Raw genomic sequence first — 16,018 nt, 5'->3', positions numbered from 1 at the left:
CTCTGGGTGCACCAGGTGCATAATCAGCCCAAAAGTGGTGGAGAAGATGGGCCTGAGACTAAAAACGTTGAAAAGGCCCATTGCTTTCTGTCAGCTAGATGGATCGATAGCAGGAGGGGGCCCAGCCAGTTTTGTGACCGAACCCATTGAGATGCAATTGGGGGATCACGTAGAGACTCTCAGTTTTATTGTGGCCCCTGGCATGGAATGACCCCTCATACTTGGACTGCCCTGGCTCCGTAGATGGAACCCGCGTGTTAATTGGAAGATGGGGGTTTTGCGCATTCGCGCTAGGAAACCGAGACTAGAGAGGGAAGACCCCCCCCTTGAGGACGGAGTGGAACATGAAGTGGCGGAGGTGGCAATAGACCACATTGAGGGGGAGGAGAAGATTCCAAAGGAGTATTGGGAGCTCCGAGAAGTTTTCAGTGAAAGGGCCTCAGATGTGCTGCCCCCACACAGAGCTATGGACTGTACCATTCAAATACTCCCTGGGGTAAAGCTCCCTAAACCAAAAATCTACCCCATGACCCCTCGAGAGCTGGGAGAATTACGGAAGTTCATTGACAAAAATCTAGAACGGGGCTTTATCCAACCAGCCAGACCAAGGGTGGTGGCGCTGGTTCTCTTCCGGGAAAAGAAAGATGGCTCCTTCTGTTTGGTAGTCGATTATAGAAACCTTAACGCCATTTGCGTAGAAAATGTCTACCGCCTGCCACTCATGAAGGACATGCTAGCCCACCTAGGCAAGGGGAAAATCTTCACCAAACTTGATTTACGAGAGGCATACTACAGAGTGCGGATCAAGGAAGGGGATGAATGGAAAACAGCATTTAACTGTCCACTGGGATGTTTCCAGTTTCGAGTGCTCCCTTTTGGACTACAAGGAGCCCCTGCTGTATTCATGCAATTGGTCGTGAATGCAATTGGTCACAAAGTGCTGCATGAGCACCTGTATAAGGGGGTGCTGGTCTATTTGGATGACATTCTTATCTACTCTGAGAACATGGTCGACCATGTGAAATTGGTGCGAACTGTCCTGAAAAAACTCAGGGCTGCTGAACTGTATGCCAAACTCTCCAAGTGCGAATTCCACCAAAGCAATATTGACTATCTTGGATACTGCATATCACATGAGGGAATAGAGATGGATCCTGGAAAAGTCCGGGCTGTATTGGAATGGGCCACGCCACGCACCCGCAAACAACTACAGAGCTTCCTGGGGTTTGCTAACTTCTATAGACAATTCATCCCCTCGTTTGCTAAAATCGCGCTGCTGATAACAAATCTTCTGAAAACAAAAGGTGAAGTAAAACCGAAGCCGTCCTGGGCCCTTGAATGGACTATGGATTGTCAGGCAGCATTCGAGAAGCTGAAACGGTTGTTTGCTGCTGAACCAGTCCTCAAACATCCGGACATGGAAGAGCCTTTTGTTGTACAGGTGGACACTAGTGACATAGCAGTAGGAGCAGTATTTTTGCAAAAGAATGCAGAAGGGAAATTACAGCCTTGTGCCTATACCTCCCGTAAGTTGTCGGAGACCGAAAGGAGATGGGCCATATGGGAGAAGGAAGCCTTTGCAGTACACTGGGCACTGTTAATGTGGAGACAATTTCTTGAAGGAGCTAAGCACCCTTTTGAAGTGTGGACTGACCATAAAAACTTGGAGGCTTTGAAAACACCACGTAAGCTGTCACCAAAGCAAGTTCGCTGGGCTCAGCACTTCAACCGCTTTGATTTCACTCTACGCTACCTTCCTGGTGGGAAGAACTTCATGGCAGATGCACTTTCCAGATTGCCTCAGTACAACAGTACTAAGGAGGAAGTGGTTCGCCCAATCATCCCTTCGACCCAGCTGGTGGCACCAGTGACTACCAGGGCGCAGGCGAGAGGTGATCCAGCCCTATCAGGCGATTTGCTTCAGAAACTACAAGAAGCTCTGAAAACTGACGAGTGGTTTCAAACCCATTCAAATGAATGTACACTTAGTGATGGACTAGCTTGGGTGGGAGCAAAATTGTATGTTCCTGCCAGTTTGAGAGCAACAGTGTTGCAGCACACTCATGACACCAAGGTGGTGGGACACTTTGGATTCGTCAAAACCCTACATCTTGTTAAAAGACAATTCTGGTGGCCCACACTCAAAAAGGACATAGAGGCATATGTAGCCAGCTGCCCAGTGTGTGCCTCAGCTAAGAGGCCTCTGGGGAAGCCACCTGGTCTACTTCAGAGTGTAGCAAGGCCGAATGCTCCTTGGAAAGAGATACCCATGGATTTTATTGTAGACCTGCCGGATAGTGGGGGGTGCACTCATATAGGCAGTAACCGATTTGTTTTCCAAACAAGTGAATTTCATTCCATGTCCTAAAATCCCTTCAGCTAAAACCCTTGCAAGAATGTTTATTCAACATGTGTATAGGTTACATGGTGCTCCAAAACATATAATCTCGGACAGGGGTGTACAATTTACCTCCAAATTTTGGAAAGAGTTCCTGATGTTGATAGGCTCCGCCCAAGGGTTAAGCTCCGCCCACCATCCCCAGACAAACGGGGCTTGTGAGAGAACCAATTCCGTGTTAGAACAGTATCTCAGATGTTATATAAATTATCAGCAAGATAACTGGGTGGACTTATTGCCATTTGCGGAGGTTGCATATAATAACTCCATACATAGCAGCACAGGCTTCACTCCGTTCAAGGTGGCTTCTGGCCAAGAGTTTGTGCCAATCCCAGAGCTACCTCAAGATAACCCACAGAACCCCTCTTTGATTGAGTGGATCGAACAGTTACGAGGCACTTGGGCAGTAACTCGAAAAGCTCTAGATGTTAAGTAACTAATTGTTAAGTAACAATTTCTTACTTAAACTTGGGTCCTGGTTCTGTATCCTTACTGCTGGGCTTCCCCCACAGAGCAGCTCTCCCTGCAACTACCCAGCAGCAAAGCCCACAGGAAAGAGAGAGAGAGAGACTCTGCCAGTCCCATGGCTGGCAGTTGCTCCCTCATCCCCCCAGCTGGGATATCCTTTTCAGACCAGCCCCTAGGAAATGCACTTTAACAAAGACAACAATAGGTGGTAAATGAAACACAGCTGTTTCATCACATATATATAAGAACAATTAGTGGGCTTTCAAAAATTCAGTTAATTGCTCATTTTCGAATTGCCCCCATTAAAAATCAAATTGCCCCTCTGTGGGGCATGGGCCCCACATTGGGAACCACTGATATAGACCACCTTAATTTATCTGAAAGATTTTGAACTGTTATTGTGAGCTGTCCAGAGTTGCTTAAGATGGTCGGCCATGTGAGACTTCTGGTTTGGCGTTGCGGCGAGACAGTCGGGGAAATAGCGGGCTCTGATGAGCCCCGCAAAAACCCCAGCTGCCGAACCGCCGCTGATGGGTCTTCGGACCGAACCCGTCCTGCAGGGATGGGGGAAGAAGAGGGGCACCTCGGATGACTGAGAGGAACAGGCAAGTTCCTCGGAGGTCAGAGGGAACCCTCTGTGAGTCGGTGGTGGGGGGCGGCAGCCATGGTGGCTGCCACGAAGCTGTGACAACCGGGCAAGAAAAGTGCTGGAGGAAAGTGGAGAAAAACAGAGCTCTTGAAGCCGGGTGAGTGACAACAGCCCAGTCTTGTAACAACGTTTGGAACATCACTAATAATTAGAAGACCCCCTAGCCTAAAACAGCAGCTATGCAACAAAGGGGCTTTGGAAAAACTTTTTAAAACTACAACTTTAAAGAGACAAAGACCCAAGAAACAACTAATTTTGGAACAGAACTAAGAGAATTAATCGGGAGATATGGTTAAAAGACTAAACACTTTAAAATTTGAACTGGATTTTAAAAAAGAAGATTCAATATTTTTTTAATTAAAAGAAGAAATAAGAAGAAATAAATTGGATGGTGAGTTTTATAGATAAAAATTACCAAATTCTGTGGAGGTGGATTTTTCTTTCCTGTATGCAGGCAGTTGATTATGGTGAAAAGAAAAGAAAATTACAATGGAACTCCTACAGTTGAAATAATAACAATTTAAATGTTGGCGCAGGAATAGAAGAAGGATTAAGCATAGCCTCAAAAGAAAGACTTGATACATCATATCCGGAATAAAAATAAGAAAAGAGATTTAATGTGATTTATGGAGAAAAAAATTAAAAATTTGAAAAATGGAAGGAAATATACGTTTGCATGCGAGGAAATGAAGATAATGTGATTAAAAATAAAATAAAGTAAAGATGGATTGTAAAAATAAAAGGGAGGTTTTTATAGAAATTAAGAATGTTAAAAGAAATTGTCACTGCGTTTTTGTATTTACCAAATGAGCTCTTATTTTTGAACTTTCAGACTTACCGTAGCTTGTCAAGTTCTTATCAGTAAGCTAACTGCGCATGTCTACATTCTTTCACTTTCTTCTATCTTTCTTTGTTCTCCGGCCAAGAGAGGTGGCCGGGAAAGCTTTGCCAAGATGTAATTAATTAGCTAGTAAGATGTTTTATTTTCTTTACAACAAATAAATGAGTTTTTCTTAGAAAATATATCTCCGGGTTTATTTTCTTAAAGTATACTTCAAGGAAATGGTCACGATCCATTCTCTAATCAAGGTGCAATTACCCAAAAGCAGAATGGGATTAATTGCCACCCTGACACCTGGTAGCAGGACGATGGTTGATTTATGGTTTTTTTCCTTGCTTGTTACTTTTGATGATAAGCGCATAGGCAATTAGTTTTTAGCTACTGAGGTAAGCTAATTATTTTTGCAAATATGCCGAAAAAGAAGAAAAACAAATACAGAATGCATTCTGCTGAAGATATAGATATCTCTGATCTCTCTAATGAAGAAGCGAAAAGAATTTTAAAAAGGCTTCAGGAGGAAGATAACAGAAAAGCTGCTGCGGGAGCTGCTTTTGAAGAAAACGTGCTGCAACTGAGGTCAGTGACGTCTCCTTCTGAATATGCATCCTCTCAAACAGTCCCCCCAGAACCTTTTGATTTTGAAACGCTTGGTGCAAGGCCAAAGTTTTCATAAACGGCAAAGCATTTTTCTTCCCAAGCAGAGAGAGAAGTAATCTATTATTCTCCTCGAAGCTCTGAGCTCACCCTGGATGAGCTAGCTGTAAAGAGCTATCGTGATCAAATAAAATTTTTTGAACATGAGCTATCCCAGGCAAAAATGGCTTTATCTATGCTTGAGCAAGATAAAAGACAGTCTTGTGCTTTTGAAATCTCTGAAAACGCCATTTTCCCTTCTCCTTTGGAGCCAAAGAAACACCCCCTGGTGGATTTTGCGTCAGGCAAATCAGAACAGAGAGCTGTGCACACGTCACATTTGTCACATGACCATCTCTATTCTCAAATTACAAATGCCACGAATGCAGAAAAATTATCCGAGCTGCCCGAAACTACAGGTGCAGCACCATCTGCTGGCGAAAGTAGTTTACTAGAGAAAGCTGAGATGCATCGCAATTTGAGAGAGCAATTACAATTGTTGCAGCAGACTTTATCAGAGATGTCCTTAACTCATTCAGATATTCAGACTGCAATGCCACAAGTGTCTCCACAGGCTCAATCTTCAGAACCCCCTTTGGGGGTCGAACGGCCATTTCACAGGGGTCGCCAAAGCCCTCTCTTGCCCCCTCACGCCTTCACTCACCCTCACCCTCTGCCTCTGTTGGATCGCCGGTGGCCGATCGCTTACCCCGCCCACTCCCAATCTATTGCTGCCTCCTGAGTCCCAGCTGATGGCTAGAGGGAAAAAAAACTGTTTAAACTCTTGCCGCGGGGCTTCAAAGGGCCGCCCTACAGCTAATCAGTGTTAAAAGAAAACAAATGAGTAGACTGGTGCCTGCAAAAATAGAAAAAACAGCCCCTTTCAGCTTCAGCATAGGTTAATTACCATAAATTGATTTGATCAGCCTCCCGACTCTCAGTTGATTTGCTCTCAGCTGTTTTGCGAAGGGCTCTGTTGCTAGCTGGCTGCAAAGAAGTAAATTGCTGGAGCACATTTTTTCCCCCTAGCTATGCTGAAAAAGCGAAACTGAAAGTAAAGCAGGGTCTTTGCTGCAACGTGACAAAATGAGGCAGAGAGAGATTTCTTTTTCCTCACCAAAAAAGGTAGGTGCAAAACTGCAAACAATGGGAAATTTAGGGCAAAAGAGGAGGTTCAAGATTTTAAAACACAAAAGAAAAAAAGCTCTATTTAACTAGGGAATTGTAATAATTGAGATACTATTAATTGTATATTGTGTTGAAAGCAGAAATGGTTAAGTTGTGGTTTGGAGGAATATATGGGGGAAATTATTTGGTTTATTATTATTGGTAAATATAATTAATTGATTTGTAAGAAATTGGATTGCATGAAAATAATTGGAATATTCATGTTCATATTGATTAATATACAAAAAAGATAGTTATATAACTAATTGATTTATATTAAAATGTTGAATTTGTATTAAACAACTGTAATATTACATAATTAACCAATGTGAGGATGGATATAAAAATAGATGACAACGGGAAGGGGCATAATATAGAATAGAAGGGAAAAATTGAATTTGATTAAGATTAGAGATGAGGATGAAGGGTAATATTGGTTTTTTTAAAAAATAGATGAGGAATAAATATGGCAAAAAGGAAATATAGAAATTGTAAATTTAATTGAAATGACTAAACACTATTTAAATTTGTGAACCGGCCAAATACTCTGTTCAAAGAAAATACACTGTATGTTTGTATGTGTGTTTCTAATTATTGCTATTTATTCATATTTGTTCTCTTTTATTCTTTAAAGTTTAACAATTCATTCTTTATCTTAATATCTTTATATTTGTTTGGGGTTGGTTTTCTTCCCTTTCATCTTTTTTATTGTACAGCAATCTTTCTCCTCAAACCTACCACCTCTCTCTTTTCTTTCCTTCTTACTTTCTCTTCCCCCCCTCTTCTTCTCCTCCCTACTTCCTCTTCCTTTCTCCTTCTCCTCCTCTCTTCCTTCTTCTTTTACCCTCACTCCTACTCTAATTTCCCTTCTCTTCCTTCATCCCTCTCTATTGCTGTATCCTTTTATGCATATAGACTACTCAGAGGGCTGAAAAAGTTATTTTTGACTGGTCCTCGCACTTTTGACCAGTCCTCGAATTTACGACTGTCCTCACATTTTATGTTTTTTGCCCTATCTTATCACCATGGTGAAGAGAAGCAGTTGTGAAATGAGTGACATGGTTGTTAAGAATGCTGCATGGGCATAAATGTGAGGATGGTCATTTATTTATTTATTAATTATTAATTTAATTTGTATACCGCCCTTCTCCCAGAAGGGACTCAGGGCGGTGAACAGCCAAAATTAAAAAACATACAAATGCAAAAGTTAAGATAATTAAAAGAATTAAATCATTGGCTACCCAATTTAAAACCCCAAATCCATAAAATTTAAAATCCCAATTAAAAACCATTTAGGCTAGGCCAGCTTGATGAAATAAAAACGTCTTCAGGGCTTTACGGAAGGTCCGGAGGTCCGGGATCAATCGTATTCCAGGAGGCAGCTCATTCCACAGGGTGGGTGCCCCCACAGAGAAGGCTTGCCCCCTGCGGGCCGCCAGCCGACATTGCCTGACCGACGGCACCCCGAGGAGGCCCTCTCTGTGAGAGCGTATTGGCCGGTGGGAGGTTATCGGTAGCAGCAGGCGGTCTCGCAAATACCCTGGCCCTAAGCCATGGAGCACTTTAAAGATGAGAACCAACACCTTAAAGCGCACCCGGAAGACCACCGGGAGCCAATGCAGCTCGCGCAGGAGAGGTGTTACGTGGGAGCGCCACGTCGCTCCCATAATCACCTGCGCGGCCACATTCTGCACCAGCTGGAGCCTCTGGGTGCTCCTCAGGGGGAGCCCCATGTAGAGACCGTTACAATAGTCCAGGCGTGACGTAACCAAGGCATGAGTGACTGTGCACAAGGAGTCCCGATCCAGAAAGGGGCGCAACTGGCGTATCAGGCGAACCTGATAAAAAGCCCCCCTGGCCACGGCCGTCATATGCTCTTCTAAAGACAGCCGTGTGTCCAGGAGGATGCCCAAGTTGCGAGCCCCCTCTGTGGGGGTCAGTGACTCGCCCCCAGTAGCCAGCGATGGCACCAGCTGGCTATACCGGGACGCCGGCATCCACAGCCACTCAGTCTTGGAAGGGTTGAGCCGAAGCCTGTTCCTCCCCATCCAGACCCGCACGGCCTCCAGACACTGGGACATCACTTCGAGGGCATCATTGGGGTGGTCTGGGGTGGAAATGTACAGCTGAGTGTCATCAGCGTACAGATGGCATCGCACCCCAAAACCACGGATGATCTCACCCAGCGGCTTCACATAAATGTTGAACAGGAGCGGCGAGAGGACCGACCCTTGCGGCACCCCGCAAGCAAGGTGCCTCGAGGTCGACCTCTGCCCCCCTGCCAACACAGACTGCGACCGGTCAGAGAGATAGGAGGAGAACCACCGCAGCACGGTGCCTCCCACCCCCAGTCCCTCCAGCCGGCGCAGCATGATACCATGGTCGATGGTATCAAAAGCCGCTGAGGGGTCTAACAGGACCAGAACAGAGGAACAACCCCTGTCCCGAGCCCTCCAGAAATCATCCACCAATGCAACCAATGCCGTCTCCGTGCTGTACCCAGGCCTGAAGCCGGACTGGCACGGATCTAGATAGACGGTTTCATCCAGGAACTGTGGGAGCTGTCGCGCAACCACACTCTCCACAACCTTCGCAACAAAGCGAAGGTTGGAGACCGGACGATAGTTTGCCAAAACGGCCGGGTCCAGAGAAGGCTTCTTGAGGAGGGTCCTCACCACTGCCTCTTTCAAGGCGGGAGGCAAGAAACCCTCTCTCAGAGAAGCATTTATGATCCTCTGGAGCCAGCCTCGTGTTACCTCCCGGGTGGCCAGTACCAGCCAGGAGGGGCACGGGTCCAATAAACATGTGGTTGCGTTTAACCTCCCCAGGATCCTGTCCACGTCCTCAGGAGTCACAGGGTCGAACTCATCCCAGGTAACATTCTCAAGACCAGCCTCAGTCACCCCGCCGGGATCTACCCAGTCAGAGTCCAAGCCTTCCCGAATATGAGCGATTTTATCGTGCAGATACTGTGCAAAATCCTCAGCCTGCCCTTGCAAGGGGTCTTCCCGCGCTCCCTGATATAGGAGGGAGCGGGTTACCCTAAACAAGGCGGCTGGGCGGTTATCTGCCGATGCAATAAGAGCGGAAAAGTGGTTACGCTTTGCCGCTTTTATCGCCACTAGATAGGTCTTAATATGAGACCTAACTAGTGTTTGGTCAGATTCGGAGCGACTAGCCCTCCAACCACTCTCTAGGCGTCTTTTCCGGCGCTTCATCTCCCTCAGCTCCTCGGAAAACCAAGGGGCCAGGCAGGTTCGGCGTCGGGTCAGAGGCCGCAAAGGCACGACTCGGTCCAGAGCACCAGCGGCTGTCCTATCCCAGGCAGCCACCAGATCATAAGTGTGAGGACCAGTCAAAAGTGCGAGGAGCTGTCAGAAATGACTTTTTTCAGCCCTCTGAGTAGTCCCTATACACATAATCATGGCCACCCGGTCACATGACCAGCTAGCCACACCCACCCAGTCACATGACATCCAAGCCATGCCCACAGAACCAGTAGTAAAAAATTTTAGAACCCACCCCTGGTTGGGGGTCACCACAACATGAGGAACTGTATTAAAGGGTCGCGGCATTAGGAAGGTTGAGAACCACTGTTTTAGATGGAGCACAACAATGCTTAATGCAGCAAAGGCAAATGACTGCATCTCCAGCAGGCCATGTTAATATTGCAGCTGAAATGCAACAGCTCCAAGCTCAAGCACAAATGGCAGCTGGAGCACAGCAGATCCCAATGCAACAGCCTCAGCCACAAGTGCACGCACAAATGCCTCCAGCGGCACAACCAGGACCATTTGTTGGTCCACAACAAGCACAGCAAATACCGCAGGTATTTTTACCGGCACAGCCAGCATACCAAATGCATGTTCCTCACCAGGCATTTTCTGTTGCTCCACTAGCTGGTGAGTCGAAATTAAAGATGTCAGGACAGAATTATAAGGCCTGGGTCAGTGAGATTGGATTGTTACTTTGCAGAGAAGGTACTCACTGTATGATCTTTAATCCTCCTGCTCAGCCATGGACTCTTGCAGTAAGAGACTTAGAGACTAAAGCTTGCACAACATTATTGATGTCCATGGATACTGAACTGCAGGTTACCTTTCTGCCTGATCAAACAGCCCAACAAATTTGGGCCCAATTGGAAAATTGCTACAGGCCTGTTTCAATTGAATCTTCATGTTTGCTCATGTCTGAGTTCCATGGTTCGAGATTGAAACCTGGTGAACAAATTGGAGGACATTTAACCAAAATGAAAGGAATCAGAAGAGAATTGAGAGAAAGAGGCTATCTTATTGATGATATTCAAATGATCAGCATTATTATTAACTCATTGAATTATGAATGGAAAGATGCCATTACAAAGATTAATCAAGTGCCTATTACTCAACGCACAGTGGACCATATACGCAGACTTTTAATTGAAGAAGAAGCACTTATGTTAGCTACTCCACATTTGAGAGGACCACCCGCATCAAGAGCTCCAGCGAGACGCCCCTTCCGAGGAACAGCCTACGTTCCAAGGATGCCAAGATGCTACATCTGTAATTGTGTGGGACATGCCACCCGGGATTGTCCCCAACGAGTTCCAGCTCCCGTCTCGTACCAGCCCAGAGGAACAGATTCCAGAGGAGGCAGAGGCAGAGGCGGAAGACAAGGTCGTCGTGGTCCCAGGCGTGATCCACAAACTCCACTCGCCACATTGGCTTTAACCAATGATCTACAACCTCAACCAGAGTACGACAGATGACTACTGTGGACTTTGGACAGTGGTGCAGCATTGCATGTTACTTACAGAAAGGAACTTTTCACAAAGATGCACGAGCCTGAACCTGAACTACGTGAACTTTATTCTTTTTCCAATCATCCTTGTCAGGTCAAAGGAAAAGGAACTGTTTATGTTGAAGAGCTCGATGCATTCATTCCTGATGTTTATTACATACCAACAGCAACTAGTAATTTGCTTAGTCAGAGTCACTTGTCTAGAATGTTAAAGTTCCAGGTTCACCACCTTGAAAAAGCAAGTTACATAGTTAAAAATGGAGATATTGTTGCTGAAACCATGTTAATTGGTGGTGTTTATTACTTAAAGCCAAAGCCTAAATTGTAAACACAGGCAAGTATACAAACTCCAAAAGAGGAGAGCACAGGCCCAGAGAGAGATGCTCCAGAGAGAGATCCTGTTGCTACTCCAAAGGCTCCTAAAGCCAACAAAATGAAAATTAGGAAACAGGTTGCTCAGAGCAAGCCTGAGGTTCCTCATAAAACTGTTAATGTTGAGAATTCACTAACTGGTAAACCTTTGCATTCCAGGTGTATCCATAAATGGCATAGAAGATTGGGGCATGCCAGTTTCCGTGTTCTTAGGAAGATGCCGGAGTTCGCAAAAGGTTTGGATCTAAAGGGGTGTAAGGTGTTTTTGGATTGTGCTGTCTGCAAGAAAGCCAAATCCAAAGCAGCAGCCATTCCCAAACGCGCTACACGCCTGTCAACATGCATTTTTTATTTGGTTCACACTGACATAGTTGGTCCTTTTCCGCCAACACTTGGTGGTAGAAAATATTTTCTAACAATTGTTGATAATTATTCTAGATATGGATATGTATATCCTATGAAAGAAAAATCTGAGACTTTTCAGATCTTTAAAGATTTTGCTGCTCTTGTTTCTACCCAACACCAAGTTCGCATCGCCAGAATCCAGAGTGATCGTGGTGCTGAATTCATGTCTCAGCGTTTCCAGGACTGGATGTGTAAGAATGGAATTCTTCATTAGACTTCGGCTCCTTACACACCGGCTCACAACGGAGTCATAGAACGACGACAAGGGGTCCTGCAAACCATGATGCGTTGTCTCCTAGAAGACGCCAACCTTAGTTTGCCATACTGGGGTGAAGCTATCAAATATGCAAATTACATTGTCAACCGTACTTGGAGCAGTGTAATAAATCAGACTCCTTTCTTCATGTTGTATGGTTACAAGCCCGATCTCAAAAACATCCATATTTTTGGTTCATATGCTATGGTGAACATTCCCTTAGCTCAAAGAAGAAAAGGAGGTCCAGCAGCAAAGAGATTGAGATTTATGGGCATTGATGATAACTCAAAATGGAGCAAATTTACTGACTCTAAACACGTAATTGTGATTTCCCAATCTGCTAATTTTGAGGAAGATGTTGACTGGTCCAGGATTCATTCCAATGATCCTGGAGTTTATTTTCCTAGAGATGATACTGCTGATGCTGCGCAGAGCGATGATCAAGATTCCACTAGTTCTTCTCAACCTGATGTTCCATCTTCGCAAGCCGCAGATGCTGACGCTAGCGACGAATGTGAGGACGAGGACGAAGCAGAAGAATGGACTGTTGTTCCGAGACGTTCCAAGAAGGTCACAAAGGGGATCCCTCCACAACGATATTCTTGGCAACTGACAAAAACACCCTTGCCTTTGATTTCCAATGTTACACTTCCACCTGATAATTTCACACAAATCAAACATCTTCCTGATTCAGAGCAAGACAAATGGTATGAGGCAATGCAGGTTGAAATGGACAGTCTAAAGAAACTTAAGGTGTTTACACCTGCAAAACCTCCAGCAAACAAAAGGGTCATTGGCACTCGATGAGTCTACAGAATCAAAAAGAAGCCAAATGGTGAGTTACTGTACAAGGCCAGACTTGTAGCTCAGGGTTTCGCTCAACGTTATCCTGAGGACTACACAAATACTTACTCACCGACAGTCCAGACTGAGAGTGTAAAAATTGCTTTAGCAACTGCAACTATCCTTGGTTTAGAAGTTTTCCAGTTCGATGTTGACACAGCTTATCTACATGCTGACCTAGATGAAGAGATATACGTGAGAGGTCCTCCAGGGTTCCGAAAGCAAGAAGGGGATACCTGGTTTCTAAACAAAAGTCTTTATGGTCTGAAACAGTCTGGTTTAATGTGGTACTTATGTCTTACTGACAAACTAAATTCAATGGGCTTTATTAAGTCCAAAACTGATGAGTGCGTGTTCACAAAAAGATCTAACAATGCATATGAGATAGTTCTTGTTTATGTCGATGACATTGTTTATATTGGTCCAAATAAGAAAATGAGTGAAATTTTTGCCAAAGCTTTGCAGAGATATTTCACATTGAAATCATTGGGTCATATTAGCACTTATTTAGGTGTTCAGATTGAAAAAACACAGAAGGGGTTTAGTCTTTCACAAGAGGATAAAATTGAACAAATTTTGCATCATTGCAACATGAAAGATGCTAACACAACAAAGACACCCATGCAAACAGATTTTCACAATTTAACACATGAAGCAAGTCCCGAGTTCGAGGATCAAACACTTTATCGTTCAGTTATTGGGTCACTGTTGTACATTAGTAGTTGGACCAGACCCGACATTGCACTTAGTATTAATCTCTTGTCTCGACACATAGGTAAGGCAAAACAGTTTCATTGGACATGTGTTAAGAAATTATTGAAATACCTAAAACACACTAAACACATGAAATTATTGTTAGAACCAACACATACTGATTATGCAGAATTATGTTGTTATGCAGATTCTGATTGGGCAAGTGATAAGAAATCACGTAAAAGTACTTCAGGTTATATGATGTTCTTAAATGGATGTCCTGTTTATTGGCAAGTGCATAAGCAGAATTTTGTTTCTTGTTCATCTACCGAAGCTGAATATGCTTGTGTTTCAGATGCATGTAATTCTCTAACATGGTTTGATGCTTTGGTCACAGATATCTGGACACGTCCGATTCGACCGATCACCGTGATGGAAGACAATGAATCGGTGGTTTATATTTCTGAATCACATTTCACAGGTTCTAGGTCCAGACACATTGACATCCGTTATCAAAACATAAAACAATTAGTGAAAAAAGGTTTTGTTAAATTGCAGTATGTATCTACACATGATCAGATTGCAGACATGCTCAACAAACCGCTTCCAGCAGTTCAACACGAGTATCTGCATAAGAAGATGTGCCTTAATTGATGATGTACCTGATATTCGCTCAACTGGCTAAGAAGGGGTTGTCACTGCGTTTTTGTATTTACCAGATGAGCTCTTATTTTTGAACTTTCAGACTTACCGTAGCTTGCCAAGTTCTTATCAGTAAGCTAACTGCGCATGTCTACATTCTTTCACTTTCTTCTATCTTTCTTTGTTCTCCGGCCAAGAGAGGTGGCCAGGAAAGCTTTGCCAAGATGTAATTAATTAGCTAGTAAGATGTTTTATTTTCTTTATAACAAATAAATGAATTTTTCTTAGAAAATATATCTTCGGGTTTATTTTCTTAAAGTATACTTCAAGGAAATGGTCACAATCCATTCTCTAATCAAGGTGCAATTACCCAAAAGCAGAATGGGATTAATTGCCACCCTGACAGAAATTAATTAATACATGTAAAGATATGCTTGATGCAAGAACTATGTTTTAATGTCAAAATGCTAAGGAAAAGAACAAGGATAAATATGATTAATTGAAAATGTTAAAAGGAATTTATAAATACAGTTAAAGATATGTATTAAGCAAGAACCATGTCTCAATGTTAAAATGTCATGAATGTCATGAAAAAGGATACAGAAAAATAAGATTATGTGAAAAAGCAATGCATAGATGGATGGAAACAACGAAGAAAGGTTTAAGTAGAGATTCATAGTTAAACCAACTATGAATATGCTGTGTTTAACAGCCAAAAAGTTATAATATGCTGTGTTGAACAGCCAAACAAAATGATTATGCTGTGTAACAGCCAAACTAAACTGAATATGCCATGTAACGGCCAAAAAACAAAAATTAATATGCTGTGTTTAACAGCCAAACAAAGGGCGTGCTGTGTAACAGCCAAAAAATAAAAAAGGATATGCTGTGTTCAACAGCCAAAATAAATGGTTATGCTGTGTTTAATAACCAAGAAATAAAAATGATTGGTTTAACAACAAAGATAAAGATAATAATGTTGGATTGTTTTTTTTTTTAGGAAAATGAGGTGGGATAATTAAAGTGAGGGGATGTATGTTGAGAGTGATAGTTAAGATAAAATGAATAAGATAGGTTTAATAATAAAAATAAAGAGTATAAATTTTGAATTTAATAGTTAGAAAAAAATGGGTATGTTGAAATTAAATTTTTTTGGAATGTTTAATATAATTGTATGATTTATATTGTTAAAATATATCCATCTAAGCAAATGAAAGAGAAAATGGATTGATAATTGGTTAGGATATAAGATTTAAGTAACGGGTTTTTGGGGATAATGGCATAGTTATATAGATAGATTTGAGGGAAATACTTGTTTTAAAATATTTAGTTGTGTTAATTGAAAAATAAGATTTGTTAATGATTTGCTTTAATATGTGACCGGAGCAAAAGCTTCATTTTGAAAAGATGTGTTTTATGTTTTTGTTTTAAAAATAAAAAAAAATTATAAAAAAAAAAAGATGGTCGGCCATGCAAATCTTTCAGATAATTAAATATCTAGACCACCTTTATTTATCTGAAAGATTTCCATGGCCGACCATCTTAAGCAACTCTGGACAGCTCACAATAACAATAACCCTTCCCAAGTGGATGTCCTCTAGATCAGGGGTCCCCAACCCCTAGTCCATGGACTGGCACCGGGCCATGGAATGCCAGAAACCAGGCCACACAAACAAGTGAAGCCCCATCTGCGGGATGCAGGCAGCATGTGAAACCACACCCTCTGATCCATGGAAAAACCTTTCTCCACAGAACTGGTCACTGGTGTCCAAAAGGTTGGGGGCTGCTGCTCTAAATGTATTAAACTCCCCAAATCCTCAGACCATCTTTTGACATATGCTGCCTGTCAATTCTGGACATCAGATTGGGGAG

Source organism: Pituophis catenifer, unplaced genomic scaffold (assembly GCF_029215685.1).
Source record: "Pituophis catenifer annectens isolate HBS135680 unplaced genomic scaffold, rPitCat1.0.hap2 SCAF_5, whole genome shotgun sequence".
Lineage (NCBI taxonomy): Eukaryota > Metazoa > Chordata > Lepidosauria > Squamata > Colubridae > Pituophis > Pituophis catenifer.
The sequence above is the reverse complement of the archived record's forward strand: the minus strand, read 5'-3'. Positions refer to the sequence as shown.